Here is a 14082-nt window from a genome sequence, read left to right as displayed (position 1 = left end):
TGAGCTAGTATGTGAGTGATGGGAATGGCATGGAACCTAGCTCCTCTGGAAGAGCAGGGTTTGTATGTGTTGTATCATCTCTCCAGCCCTAGTTGCTGATTGCTGAAGACTTTGATGCTCCCTTATGTTTTTTTAATCGGAGGCAGATACTTCTTTTGCCTCATCCTGGTTTTAGCCCTGCTCCCTGAGCAAGACTTTAGGGAAGCTGATCACTTTCTGAAGGAAAAGTGTGGCAGGTGGAGAGGGTCGAGGGTTTGCTTTTCTTTTGCTTAGTACATGGCTTGGCAGTGTTTTAAAAAACCCTATTTCTTCAGCCCAATGGACATCACTAATGCATGCCTCATCATCTTTCAAATCTGCTTACCTGGTCCTGAGTTTCTAACCCTGCTATATATGGCTTCACATCTCTGGGGTGACCCTTAGTAAAGATAAAAAGGTGAAGAATGAAAAAAGCACACGTGTGCTGGTCCTCAGATCTTCCAAACTTTCAGGAGTACTGTTTGCTTTGAAGCTCCTTTGCATAACCAGCTGACACTTGCTTGAGTGTCACCTGAAGTCACACCCTTACATGGTTTCTTCCTCCACTCTTTTCCTGGTTTCTCTAGGAAATTCTTCCTTTGAAAATAAATCCTATGTATGTCCTCACTTCAGACACTATTTCCAGAAGAAGCTATTGCTGAGCAAAGCTTAAGAGCCCAAACTTAAGAAGCCCTGAGGCCTCTCTGGATTTTCTTTCATCATCCTCCTCCTCCACCTCTTCCTCTTCCTCCTTCTCTTCTTTTTAAAAACTAGTTCTGCCTGTAAAATCAGGTTTCCTTAGCAACTGTACTCATCACCATAGCAACTGTGAGATATGGTTACCAAGGCAAACTCAACTTTCTGAAAAGAGAGAACCTCACTCATCACTTGTCTTTGTGCCTTTTTGCTTCAGCCCCCAACTTTTTCATTCTGTGGCAGTTGTGTGTGGGTTGTTGGGTTTTTCACTTCTCTTAAAATGGCTGCATTCAGTGAGACTTGCAGAAAGCCAATAAGTCATGCTCTTCACTGCTGAGGAGGCTGAGCTCTTGGTACTCAAGCTAGAACCAAGGCCATGGCTATTAGCATTCTGTCTAAACTCCACCCCCACAGTTGAGTGGTAACAGCCAGGTATGCTCCTCCCCACAGTTACCTGGCCACTATAAAAGGGGCTGCTTGCCCCCTTCCTCTCTCTCTTGCTCTCTTAAACTCATGCTTTCTCAATTCGTCTGTCCCCTTGCCCCTTCTTTTCCCCCTCTCTCCGTGGTCATGGTCATGGTCATGGCCAGCCTCTACTTCTCTACTTTCTTTCCCTCTCTGCTTCTCTCTGCCTCTATTACCCTCTTAAATACCCTCCCCTTGCCCTGAACAAACTCTATTCTATACTATACCGGTGTGTGGGTGTGCGGCCGGTCCCTCAGGGGGAAGAGATGCCTTGGCATGGGCCCTCTGAGACATCCCCTTCCCCCATACCTCACCACACACCAACAGAACATATTCTCTTTCTCTTTTTATAAACACATCAGTGGCATTCATAGATGATTTGACCTGTGTAATAAAGCCAATATGGAAAATGGAACTCCATTCCTCCTGGGCAAGTCATTCTGACCATGGCTCCCCAAAGTGCCCAGGAGAGGGGGAGGTAGTGGGCTGGCACAGTCATAGCCCCCTAACATATGATGCTTTACGGTAACTTCAAGATGTTTCTGTGGGAGATACAGCTTTCCTCCAAGACACTTGATTTTTCCACATATATGATATATTTTTGAGTCAAAAGAAGACATAAAAAGCAGCTAGGAACTTTACATAAGCTTTGCTCTTCTTACTGATGCCTGGTTTTGTTTCCTCCTGAGTTTCCATCTTTATCTTCAGATAGCTACTGGTTTGGCTGGTAGGGAGGCCTGGTGAGGGGGAGAGGTATCTTCTTGCCACTCTGCCCTGCACCCTACTGGCTTCTCTGAAGATCAGTGTTGGGGGTCAAGGCTGGAAGAATAGAAGTACCTTGCTGACTTTATTTTTAAAAAACAACTCACCACACAAAACCCTATATTATTCTAAAAAAAAAAAAAAAAAAAAAAAAAATTTCCATTCTGCTGTTTCCATGGAAATGGAGTAAGTCACCACCCTTTAAGTCAATGGCTCTAACAGTTGGATGCTGCTTTTTGTTCTTTTGTGTACAGAAGGAAAATGCCTTGATTTCTACTTGTCATCTTTGTTAATGGACAAGGTACTGTCATTGTGAAGGCTCCCCAGTCAGACACCTGTCATGAATGGATCCAGTAGAGAGAAATACATATGTTTTCAAAAGAAGACCATTTTCTTCACTGTTACTGAGCCTATGAATTGGTGCCTCTGGGGAGCAGCAGGAGTTGGGTGAGGCAGAGCAGATCCATGTATCCTACTCTACAGTGTAGCCTGGAGGCTCAGAAATGGAGATATCCCCCTGCTCCACATTAAACTTTGTTTGTTCTCTCAGGGAAGAAGTAACTCAGGGTGGGCTCATATCCTAGCAAAGGAGATAGGTGAATGTGTTCTGGGTACTAGAGGTAAAAAGATTTACCACTATTATTGCTTGAGGGGCTCAATCTCATTCCTTTAAAATGATAATTTCTGTTCTAGTATGTAACATCTCCATTCCAGATAACTCTCCTCCTTTCCACGTGTGTATGGTGAGGGTCTGACATCTGAGGCTCTGTTGTTCTTGTAATCTGTTGATGGCCATTTAGGATTTTGATTCACTTTTCCAATGTCAGCCTCAAAAGGAAATGAGATAGGTTGAGTAGAGAGGCAACCAATAAATGAAGGCAGAAACATCATATTTTTATTCTACTTTTATCTAACTCATGTTACTTTTCTGTTGCTGTGATGAAATACTATGGCCAAGACAACTTACAAAAGAAAGGGTTTGTTTGGCTTATAGTTTGAGAGGGATAAGACTCCATCCCAGCAGAAAAATGTGGCAACATGTGTCAGGTCTAACAGCTGGAGCAGGCTGGAGCAGCAGCTCAAATTCTCAACCACCAGAATGAAACAGTATAAGTGGGAGTGGCTCAAAGCTCTAAACTCCAGTGACTACTTCTGGCAGCAAGACTATCCTTTCTAAACCTCCTCAAACAGCACTACCAACTGGACACAAAGTGTTCAAATGCCTGTGCCTAAAGGGGGTCATTTCTCATTCAAACTACCACAGGGCCCAAATGAGGAGCCAATTATTTTTTAGCAAAAGCACCTCCTAATGTCTGTTATTAAGATAGCATCTGGAAGGAAGGAGTGCTGCACAGAGCCTGAGGAGAATCTGAATAAACAAATAAAAAGCCTCTGGGCATGTGTCTTAGTTGTGGTTTCTAGTTCTGTGGTAAAATTCTGTGACCAAAAGTAACTAGGAGGAGGAAAAGGTTTATTTCATCTTATAGCTATAGTCCACCATGCAGGGAAGTCAGGCCAGAAACCTGGGGCCATGGGGAATTCTGCTTACTTGATTGTTCCTCATAGCTCATTCAGCCTGTTTTCTTATGCTAAGGACCACCCAGGGGTGGTGCCATCCTTGTGGTATGGGCTTACCCACATTAATCATCAGCCAGGAAAATGTACCACAGATTTGCTGTTGGTCAGTCCGGGGGAGAGATGGTCATTTTATCAATTGAGGTTCTTTCTTCCAAAATGACTTCTAGCCTGTGATAAGTTGTCATTAAAAACTGGTCAGCACAGGATGCATATAAAGGATTATCTAGAGTAAGTTAACTGATGTGGGGAGATCTAGCCTAAGTGTGGATGGCATCATGCCATGTACTGACTGCATAAAATAAAAGAAGGGTAACCAAACATCAACATTCATCCCTATCTGTATCCTGACTGAATACAATGTAACTGGCCACCTCCTGCTCTTCTACTGTTTTTCTTTTCATGATGGACTTTATCCCCTGGAACTGTAAGCCAAATAAACACTTCCTTAAATTGCTCTTGCTGGATATTTTGTCACCACAATGAGACAAGTGAGTAATACACTGTATTTCCTCTCTTGGTCTATTGCTGTTAGAGCATCCTTTAGGTTTGATTATATTTCTAGACAGCTAGCTACTCATGCTTCATCAAACTTGAGCAGAAAAATGGGTAGTCAAGTTTGGGTCTTTAGATCTGCAATCTGAATAGTTCTATCTTATGCAAACTTCCATAAAATCAACTTGTTACATTTTCCTATACATTTTGTTATAGGGGTGTCTGCCCTTTATGATATTCAGGGAAGAACTTATCTTCCTTTCTTACTCCTATAAGAGCACTGGGATGTTGGTATATCTTTAACAATTGACTCCCTAAAAATTCTCTTAACATTCTGGTTTGCGATATGACCATTTTGGTGTAAATACATCCACTGTGGCTGATTGTTAAGCTACCAATGTGATATTACTAAATTCTTAGTTTGGAATAATGACAAACTGGCTATTCAGAAGGCCTGAGACTTATATTCCAATTCTTACCATAACAAGGCAGATAAGCAATGACATAGCTATGAGAATACAAAAGCTAGCTCACTTGTCCCGCAAATCAGCTGTACAACATATCTCTTTGGGGGATGAGGATGACCCTGAGGCTTCACATGAAATTATACTGTCACCTGGATTCCTTCTCATTCCTCTTCCTCTTTGCAGTTGTTCATTTAATTTTTATTACATTCCTTCTTCCCGTTCTTGTTCTCCTTTCTGCATTACCTTATTAACTTTTTGAGTTAGCACTTTCATAAGAAGCAATTTACCCATAATTCATATATCTCAATCTGCTTCTAGGGCAAACGGACTTAAGGTAGCTGGCTCTATGTATACTCTCATGGGCAGACAGATCCTACTTTTCATTTTTTCCCATAAGGTGTACACAATGATCTACTCTTGTTGTTTCACTAAATGGACATGTCAAACTGCCTTCTAAATATTGGCATTTGTACCTACAGATTAGTTCTCATATTAGCTTTGGTCAGAGCATGTCCTTTTAGCAGTGGGTGATGATGAATGCAGAAATTATAACTGGTCAAACTTATGAGAATATATAACTTTTGAGTGCTAATTCCTAAACAGGATACCTATTTTACCAAATACAGTTCCAGAAATAATATAAGAGACAGAGAATGGGAGAGATGCTATGCAATGCTGTTTTCTAGATAAGATATGGCTACTGGAACCATGAACATATAACACCTATGTTTGCTTGCACAAGAACTGCAAAAGACTGGGGCCATCAATCACAGATGGGGAAAGGTTTCATGAGGCCCTGCTTGTAAATGAAAAAAAAAAAAACTTGGCACTATGTGGTAGCTGGGGGAGAGGTGAGGTATTCATTTTATTCAGTGGTAAAGATTGTAAATAATGCTGTATCCATGGTCATACAAGAAATCTTAATTACCTTCAGTGGGTCCCAAAAAGGACATGAAAATGGGAAGGTGACTATTTGGAATGAAAGATGAGAATCATCAGGAATGGGAAGAGGTGAATAGAGGGTGTCTTACAATTTTACTGCTATGAGCAGACACCATGATCAAGGAAAGTCACCAATCTAGATCAAGAATCCATAATGAAGGACAACATTTAATTGGGGCTTGCTTATAGGTTCAGAGGTTCAGTCCAGCATCATCATGGGAGTGTCCAGATAGGCATGGTGTAGGTAGAGCTTAGAGTTCTACATCTTCATCTGCAGGTGGCTAGTGGAAGACTGACCTCCAGGCAGCTAGGATGAGGGTCTTAAGGAACACACCCACAGTGACACGCCTTCTCCAACAGGGCTACACCTTCTAGTAGTGTCACTCCCTGAACTGAGCATATACAAACCATCACATTCCACTCCCTGGACTCCATAGGCTTGTTCAAACATATGAGTCTATGGGGGCCATACCTAAACATAGCATAATGCAAAATACATTTACTCCAACTTTCAAAGTCCCATAGTCTATTGCAGTCTCAACAATGTTAAAACTCCAAAAGTCAAAGTCTCTTCTGAGATTCATCCAATCACTTAGCTATAATCCCCAAAGCAAGACAGGAAACCAGCTGGGCAAATTGCAAACTCTGCATTTTCATGTCTGATGTCAAAGCAGTTTTCAGATCTCAATTCCTTTTTCATCTTTGTTGACTTGTAACAAATTTCTTTCTTCTGGGCTTGTTCCACTCCCTGTTAGCAGCTTTCCTCAGCAGATAGCCCACATCTCTGGCATCTCAAACATCTTGGAATCTCCTAGGCAACTTCAATGTTACAGCTTCTTGTTTCAATTTTTGGGATCCACACTTGATTTTCTGGGATTGACCAAAGGGCTGGTGTCACTTCTCCAGCTCTGCCCTCTGTAGCACTCTAAGCTGAGGTTGATCTACTCTTCTGCCACTGCTGTTCTTGGTGACCATCCTGTGGTACTGGCATCTCCAATACACTGGGGTCTTGTGCTGCAACTAGGCTTCACCAATAGCCTCTCATAGTCTCTTTTCATGGTGCCAGGCCTCAGTTTCTTTGCATGACCTTTTCAGTCCTGAACCATCAACTACAACTGAAGCTGAACCTTCACCAATAGCCTCCCATGGCCTTTCACTGTGCCAAGACTCAACTGCTCTCCATGACCCCTTAATGCCTTCAAAACCAGTACCACCGGAGTGATTCTTATACATTACCAAGTTCAGTTGCTGCATGAGGTACAACTTTGGCTGCCTCTGGAACACAGCTTCTTTGTGCTCTCAGAAAACACTTCCCAGAAGATTTCACCTCAGTGATGCTGGTCTCTTCTTAATCATTGCTAGTTTCTTAGCTCCAGCTAACTAGCACCAATTGTCTCAGTAGTCTTCTCTTCTTGACTATATAGCCAGAACCATTTGGCCAAAGTTCTGTTGCTTTCTGGGACCTAGAACATGGCCCCCTTGTTCCATTACATTATCATCAGCTTTCTGTTTTCCAACTCCTACTCTGCCTAAGCTTGGCTGTCCTGGAACTTGTTCTGTAAACTGACTTTTAACTCAGAGGTTTGTATGCCTATCTCCTAAACACTGGGATTAAAGATGTGGTCCACTGGGCCTGGATTTAAGTTTTTCTTCACCTAGAACTTTCTCTGTTCTAGGCTGGCCTTGAACTCAAGAGATCTGCTTGTCTTTGCCTCCTGGGATTAAAGACTTGTACTACTATACGTGGACCTAAACTGATCTGGGTGGGATCTTGCTCCAAAGTCACTACTCCCTTCATTCAATTTAATATCCTTGAACACAGGATTCACCGTCATATCCACTTCCTGGTAACCCTTTAATATTCAAACCATATATTTTATACTTTTCCTTTCTAAGCTTGCTACACTTGTTCAAAATATTTTTCATGAGACTTCATGAGATTTCTCTGCTGGGCTTTTCTGAGACTTCCTTTGTCAATGCAATTAATATAAATCTCTGTACCTTAGCCTCAGGTAGACTCCTCAGACAAGGGCAAAAAGCAGCCACATTCTTCACCAAAATACCACAGAAACAGTCTCTTGGCCACATATTAAAATTCTTCTCCTCTGAAACCCCTAGAGCCAGGCTTCCACACTTTAAATCAACCTCAGCAACAAAGTATTCCACATTCCTACTAGGATGGCCCATTAAACCCCATGTAAAGCATTCCACTGCTTTCCAAATCCAAAGTCCCCAAATCCACATTCTTCCAAAACAAAAACATGGCCAGGCAATACCCTAGTCCCTGGTACCAACTTCTGTCTTAGTAAGGTTTTACTGCTGTGAACAGACACTATGACCAATGCAAGGACAACATTTAATTGAGGCTGGCTTACAGGTTCAGAGGTTCAGTCCATTATTATCAAGGTGGAAGCATGGCAGCATCTAGGGAGGCATGGTACAGGCAGAGCTGAGAGTTCTCCATTTTCATCTGAAGGCTACTAGTGGGAGACTGATTTCCAGGCAGCTAGAACTAGGGTATTAAAGCCCACACTCACAGTGATACACCTTCTCCAACAGGGTCACACCTTCTAATAGTGCCAGTCCCTGGGCCGGGCATATAGAAACCATCACAGAGAGTAATGGGAAGTAAACATCATAATGTCATATATTCATAATATTAATAATATGTCATAATATGTTCACATCAACTAATATTATTATAATATATTATATATGTGTGTGAAATTATAAAAAAATAAGTTAGTTTTAAAAACCTTTGTAGTGATGGGCAGGACATTCCAGTAACTGTTGAGACTTACATTGAGTAAATTTTAGGGTTTTGTATATTAGGAATTTGAAAATATATAGAAGAAGAAAATAATAATAATCTTTTTTGATTATTTTTTGAATGAATCCTCATCTTTTAAAGGAATTAATTTTTTATATTTATTGAGATATAACTGATAAATAAAAATTTATATATTTAAAATATACAATGTGGGTCTCTGTGTTACTCACCATCTACTGCCAATAAAAGATTCACAGATAAGGGTTGACAGATGCATTGATTTTTACGGGTATCCCAAGTGAAACACACACATCTGAAAATTTAAAGATAACATCACAGCTTCTGCATATGGCTCAGAGAACATCACAAAAGCAGGACTGGGGAAGACTGTAAGAGACAGAATATCAGGAAGCTTTTTGGAAAGCAGTCTTGCCTAGAAATGGCTGCATAGGCAAAACTGGAAGAATAGCAATAGCAAAATTCACAGACATGCTAACATAGAAGGGGAAATTTAGTGGGATTCCCATCCCGAGACAAAGAGTTACATACAATATTAACAACTGTGAGAAAGCGAATTAGTTATCTTAATGGCTGTCTAATGCAGAGAGGTCAGCCCTGAAACTGTTTACACACAAACAACAAAAATTGTTTCAGCAAGTTCTAATATATATATATATATATATATATATATATATATATATATATATATATATACATACATACAGATACACATACATATACATATATACATACACACTAGAACCTGCTGAATTTATATAATATATAGTATATATTACATATATAGTATATATATTATATGTGTGTGTTTGTGTATGTGTGCTTACATAAACACCCATACATATGTGTAACAAATATAATCAAAGAAAGAAGCTATCAAGTTGAAAGTAGCAGAGACTTTAGGGGTTCAAGGGAAGATAATGGAGAGGTGCTGGAGGGAGGAAAGGGATAAGGGGAAGTGATGTGATTCTATTTCAATGTAAACTGGTAATATCCACACGGGGAGTAAAGAAGTGACTGAAAAATGCTCAGGCCTAAATGGAACCTATATTAATTTCACTTTTCCTCCCAAGGCTCAGGAGTCATTGCAGATGTGGAAAGAAGAAAGAGTCTAAGAGCTAGAGATGGTTGATGACTCCAAGGAAACAGTGTCTTCTGGACACAACAGGGTAGCTGCACATATGAATTTACAGAGGCTGCAACTGCATGCACAAAACCTATACAAGCCCAAACCAGACCAGATCCCAGCATAAATATGGGTATTGAATACCAACCCAGCCCCAGCTGTAAAGCTACTGGCAATTGTTAGCTGCTGAGAGATGGAGAGAGCTTGCTCTACTATAGTCCCTTGATAAGACTACCATGCTCTTGTGAAATACCACACATCCAAGAACATTTGTGCAGCACACATTGGTCTTGATGACTTAAAAAAAAAGAACATGAAGCTGAGTGGATAGGGTCATCCTTCCCTGTTCCCAGTACTCTTTTTCCACTCTGCAAATAGTTCCCCTCCTACTTTTATGTGCATTTCTGTGTGTTTCACCTAAGAGGAAAATATGGTATTTTTCTTTGAGTTTGGATCGGGAGTTTGGGATGTGAATATGTTCAAAACATATATGAGACTCCTAAAGAACTAATAAAATTGTAAAATAATATTTTATATACATATTCATTGTGAATTGATTTATATTATTAAGTTAATATATCTACCATCTCACAAAATTATCATTATTTATATTGTGGACTTATTTCTGTGCTATTCATACTGTTCCATAGGTGTATCTGTTTTCACGACAGTACCAAACTAATTTGCTGGCTGCAACTTTGAAAAATGTTTTGAAATTAGAAAGTATGATATGTCCAGGTATAAGGATAAGGTGGCATTTGCACATAGAGATAGATAAGGAGAAAAGGTAATTGAGAGTGATCCATGTGGCTATCTGAAGGAATAGTAAGTGTAGAGACAGGGTCATCCTTGGTAGGCACCAAGAGTATTAAAGATGCTTATGTTTCTAGAGTAGAACAAATAAAATCAGAGTAGTAGAAGACATCAGAAAAGCAGCAAATGGAGAGGTCCTATAGGTCTTGACATAGACTTTTGCAAGTCTTTGGTTTTAATGCCTAGTGAGCCAGGGTCCATTAGAAGCCTCTAAACAAATAATGGTACTGATGAGACCCATGAGTTAAGAAAGATACCTCTGACTGTTTTTTATTTGATATTTTATTTATTTACATTTCAAATGTTATCCCTTTTCCCAGTTTCCACTCTGCAAACTCCCTATCCCATTCCCCCTCCCCCTGCTTCTATGAGAGTGCTGTCACCCACCCACCCACTCCTACCTCACAGCCCTGGCATTCCCTTATACTGGGGCATTGAGCCTTCACTGGACCAAGTGCCTCTCCTCCCACTGATGCCAGATAAGGCCACCTTGTGCTATATATGCACCTGGAGCCATGGGTCCCTCCATGTGTGCTTTTTGGTTGGTGGTTTAGTCTCTGAGAGTTCTGAGATGTCTGGTTGGTTGATATTGTTGTTCTTCCTATGGGGTTGCAACCCCTTCAGCTCCTTCAATCCATTCCCTAACTCTTCCTTTGAGGTCCCTGCGCTCAGTCCAATGGTTGGATTCAAGCATCTGCATCTGTATTGGCAGGATCTGGCAGAGCCTCTCAGGAGACAGCTATACCAGGCTCCTGTCAGCAAACACTTCTTGGCATCAGCAGTAGTGTCTGGGTTTGGTGTCTGTATAAAGGATGGATCCCCAGGTGGGGCAGTCTCAGGATGGCTTTTTCTTCAGTTTTTGCTCCACACTTTGTTCCTGTATTTCCTTTAGACAGGAGCAATTTTGGGTTAAAAAATTTGGAGATGAGCGGGTGGCCTCATTCCCTAACCGGGGGCCTTCCCTAACCTCTGGATATGGTCTCCCATCCATTTGTTGTGCATTTCAACTAATCCCATTCCTTTTGGGTCCTGAGAACCTCTTACTTTCCTGACATCTGGGACTTTCTGGTGGCTAGCCACAGTTTTCCATCCCGCATTTCTACACAGTTTTCTGTTCAGTTTTCTAACCCTCTGTATATCATCTTTGTCTCCTCTCATACTTGATCCTGCCTCCCTTTTCCCCTCTCCTTTCTCTCTTCCTCCCACATCCCTCCCACCCTCTACCTCGTGTGAGTATTTGGTTCCCTCTTCTAAAAGGGAGAGAAAAAACTTAGTATAAAGACCAAGAATCTAGATGACAGGTGGGGCTAGCTTGGCCAGAATGAGAGCTGGGAAAGTGAAAGGAAGTAGGTGAACTCTGGGCTCTATTTGAAGACAGAGATAGCATCTGCTCAATTAATTGTTTGAGCAGCATGAGAAAATGAGACTAACTGTGAGTTTTAGAAAAAGTAAGAAAAGAAATAACACACAGTGTCCCCCTGGCTCTGCTGACTTAGCTTCTGACAATCCATTTTCTTATTCTCAGAAATACTTTGAATTATAAAATGTTATTGTGGTTTTTGTTAGTATGCTGGGTAAAATAATTTTTATTGATTTCATTTTAAATTTCAAAGTTTGTAGTGAGTTAAAATGTCCTTCAACATAATTATAGGTCATATTTATTTTCATATTGTAAAATGCAAATTAATCTGTTGAACATTTTTTAAAAAATGGATTCCTTTTTGAGAATTTTATATATGAGCATTGTATTTACATAATTTTTTTTCTTTCTCTCCTTCCTCCCATTCTTCCCAACCCCCAATACTTTTCAAATATATCTTATTTAATTATTGTTCATATATGTATGTATATATGTGTACATGTATAAGTATGTATGTATATACAAATACTGATAAATAAAGTGTTTGGGGAAAAAAAAAAAGAAAAAGAAAAAAAGAAAAATTAAGCCAACGCAGAGGAAAGTTAACAAACTCTCCCAGAGAGTTGGTAGGGCATAGTGAGGTGCATACTAGTTTTGTCTCATAGCATCAGCAGTGACCTTTGCTACAGGCTTCCCATCCCCTTTATTTTATCCTACTGCCTAATGCTAGGAACATGGCCAGTGTGCAAAGGATCCTGTAATGGGTGCCATGCTGCCTCCTCTCTGCAAAGACATGTCCATTTTATAACTTTTAGAACATGCAAATATGATCTTATTTGGAAAATAGGGTTTTAGCTGATATAATTGTGGATCTTAATATGGGCAGATTATCTTGAATTCTATGAGTTGGCCCTAAATCTAGTGGTGAGTGCCCTAATAAGAGGCAAGAAAAGACACAAAGACAGAAGAGAATGATATAAGAAGACAGAGGGCAAAGATTGGAGTACTGTTACCATAGGCCAAATAGTAGCTGTGGCAATGAGAGACCAGAATCAGATTCTCACCTAGAACCTTCAGAAGGAGATGTCTCCTGTACTGGATGGATTTGTGTGTCAACTTGACACAAGCTGGAATTATCACAAAGAAAGGAGTCTTTCTTGAAGAAATGTCTCCATGAAATCCCAGCTATAAGGCATTTTCTCAATTATTTATCAAGGGTGTAAGGGTCCATTGTGGGTGGCGCCATCCCTGGGCTGGTAGTCTTGGGTTCTATAAGAAAGCAAGCTGAGCAAGCCAGGGGAAGCAAGCCAGTAAGTAACATCCCTCCATGGCCTCCACATCAGTTCCTGCTTCCTGACCTGCTTGAGTTCCAGTCCTGACTTCCTTTGGTGATGAACAGCAACATGGAAGTATAAATTGAATAAACCTTTTCCTCTCTAACTTGCTTCTTTTTTTTTAACCTTTTCATGAAACTGGAAGCTTCCCACCCCCCCTCAACTTGCTTCTTAATGATGATGTTTTGTGTAGGAATAGAAACCCTAACTAAGAGAGCTCCATAACACACTTTGCTTTCAGACTTCTGGTATTTAGGACTGTGGGATTATTTTAAGTTGCCCACTTTGTGGCAGTTCATTAGGACAGTTCCAGTGTGCTGAAAAGAAAGTCAGACAAGAACCAAAATCCTCCTCAGCTCCACCAGAATAAGCTGGGGGCAAATAGACTCAATGAAACTCCTGGAACCACATCTCCTCATCTCTACATCACAGGGGAACAAGTCATTTACTGTTGGGCCAGGGGAAGATTCATTTCCCTAAAGGGGCTGGTGAGATGACTTAGTGGGAAAAAGGTGCTTCTGTCTAGCTTGAGGACCAGAGTTTAATCCCCAGAATCCATATGGTGGAGGAGAGAATCAACACTGGAAGTTCTCATCTGCCCTCAACATATGTGCCATGGCATGCATGCTCTCCTTCCTTGCCAAAATATAAATAAATGAAGATATGTGGAAAATATTAAATTCTGCATTACTTGAAGTGTTTGCAGGGCTGAAGGACATAGCATACAGCTCTGTCAGCCTAGGCTGGGGACAGATGGATATCCTCAGAAGGAAACACAAATCCAATGGAATTAACGTCAAAGGAGTCTTTCTGAGGATATTTCAATCTCAAGTTGTTACCCAGTCTCTTTAAGCTTCTTGTTTCTGGAATACACGTGAATAACATATATTACTCCGTTTAACTATTCTTGCTGAGTTTAAGCAGATTAGTTTACATTTAAATGAAAAGGGTTTTTTTTTCTTTTAAAAAACTTTTATCTGCGTGATATTTGAGCTGAGCACCATTCATGTGAACCTGGTGTGGCTGTGACTTTCGTGAGGGGAAAGTCCCAGATTTCCTATGTTGTGCTGAATCTTAAACTCATACAAAGTGCTGATATCTCACTACTTAAAAGGTTTCTGAAGGATGCTGTACTTTAGTTTGGCTGACTAGTTGGGAGGAACTCGGGTTTTCAGTTAAGATGCCATCATGAGACAGATTTCTCCAGCCTTCTGCCACTTGTGAAGGAGTGAGCACTATGA

The sequence above is a fragment of the Arvicanthis niloticus genome, chromosome X (assembly GCF_011762505.2).
Source record: "Arvicanthis niloticus isolate mArvNil1 chromosome X, mArvNil1.pat.X, whole genome shotgun sequence".
Lineage (NCBI taxonomy): Eukaryota > Metazoa > Chordata > Mammalia > Rodentia > Muridae > Arvicanthis > Arvicanthis niloticus.
This window is presented reverse-complemented; position numbering follows the sequence as displayed.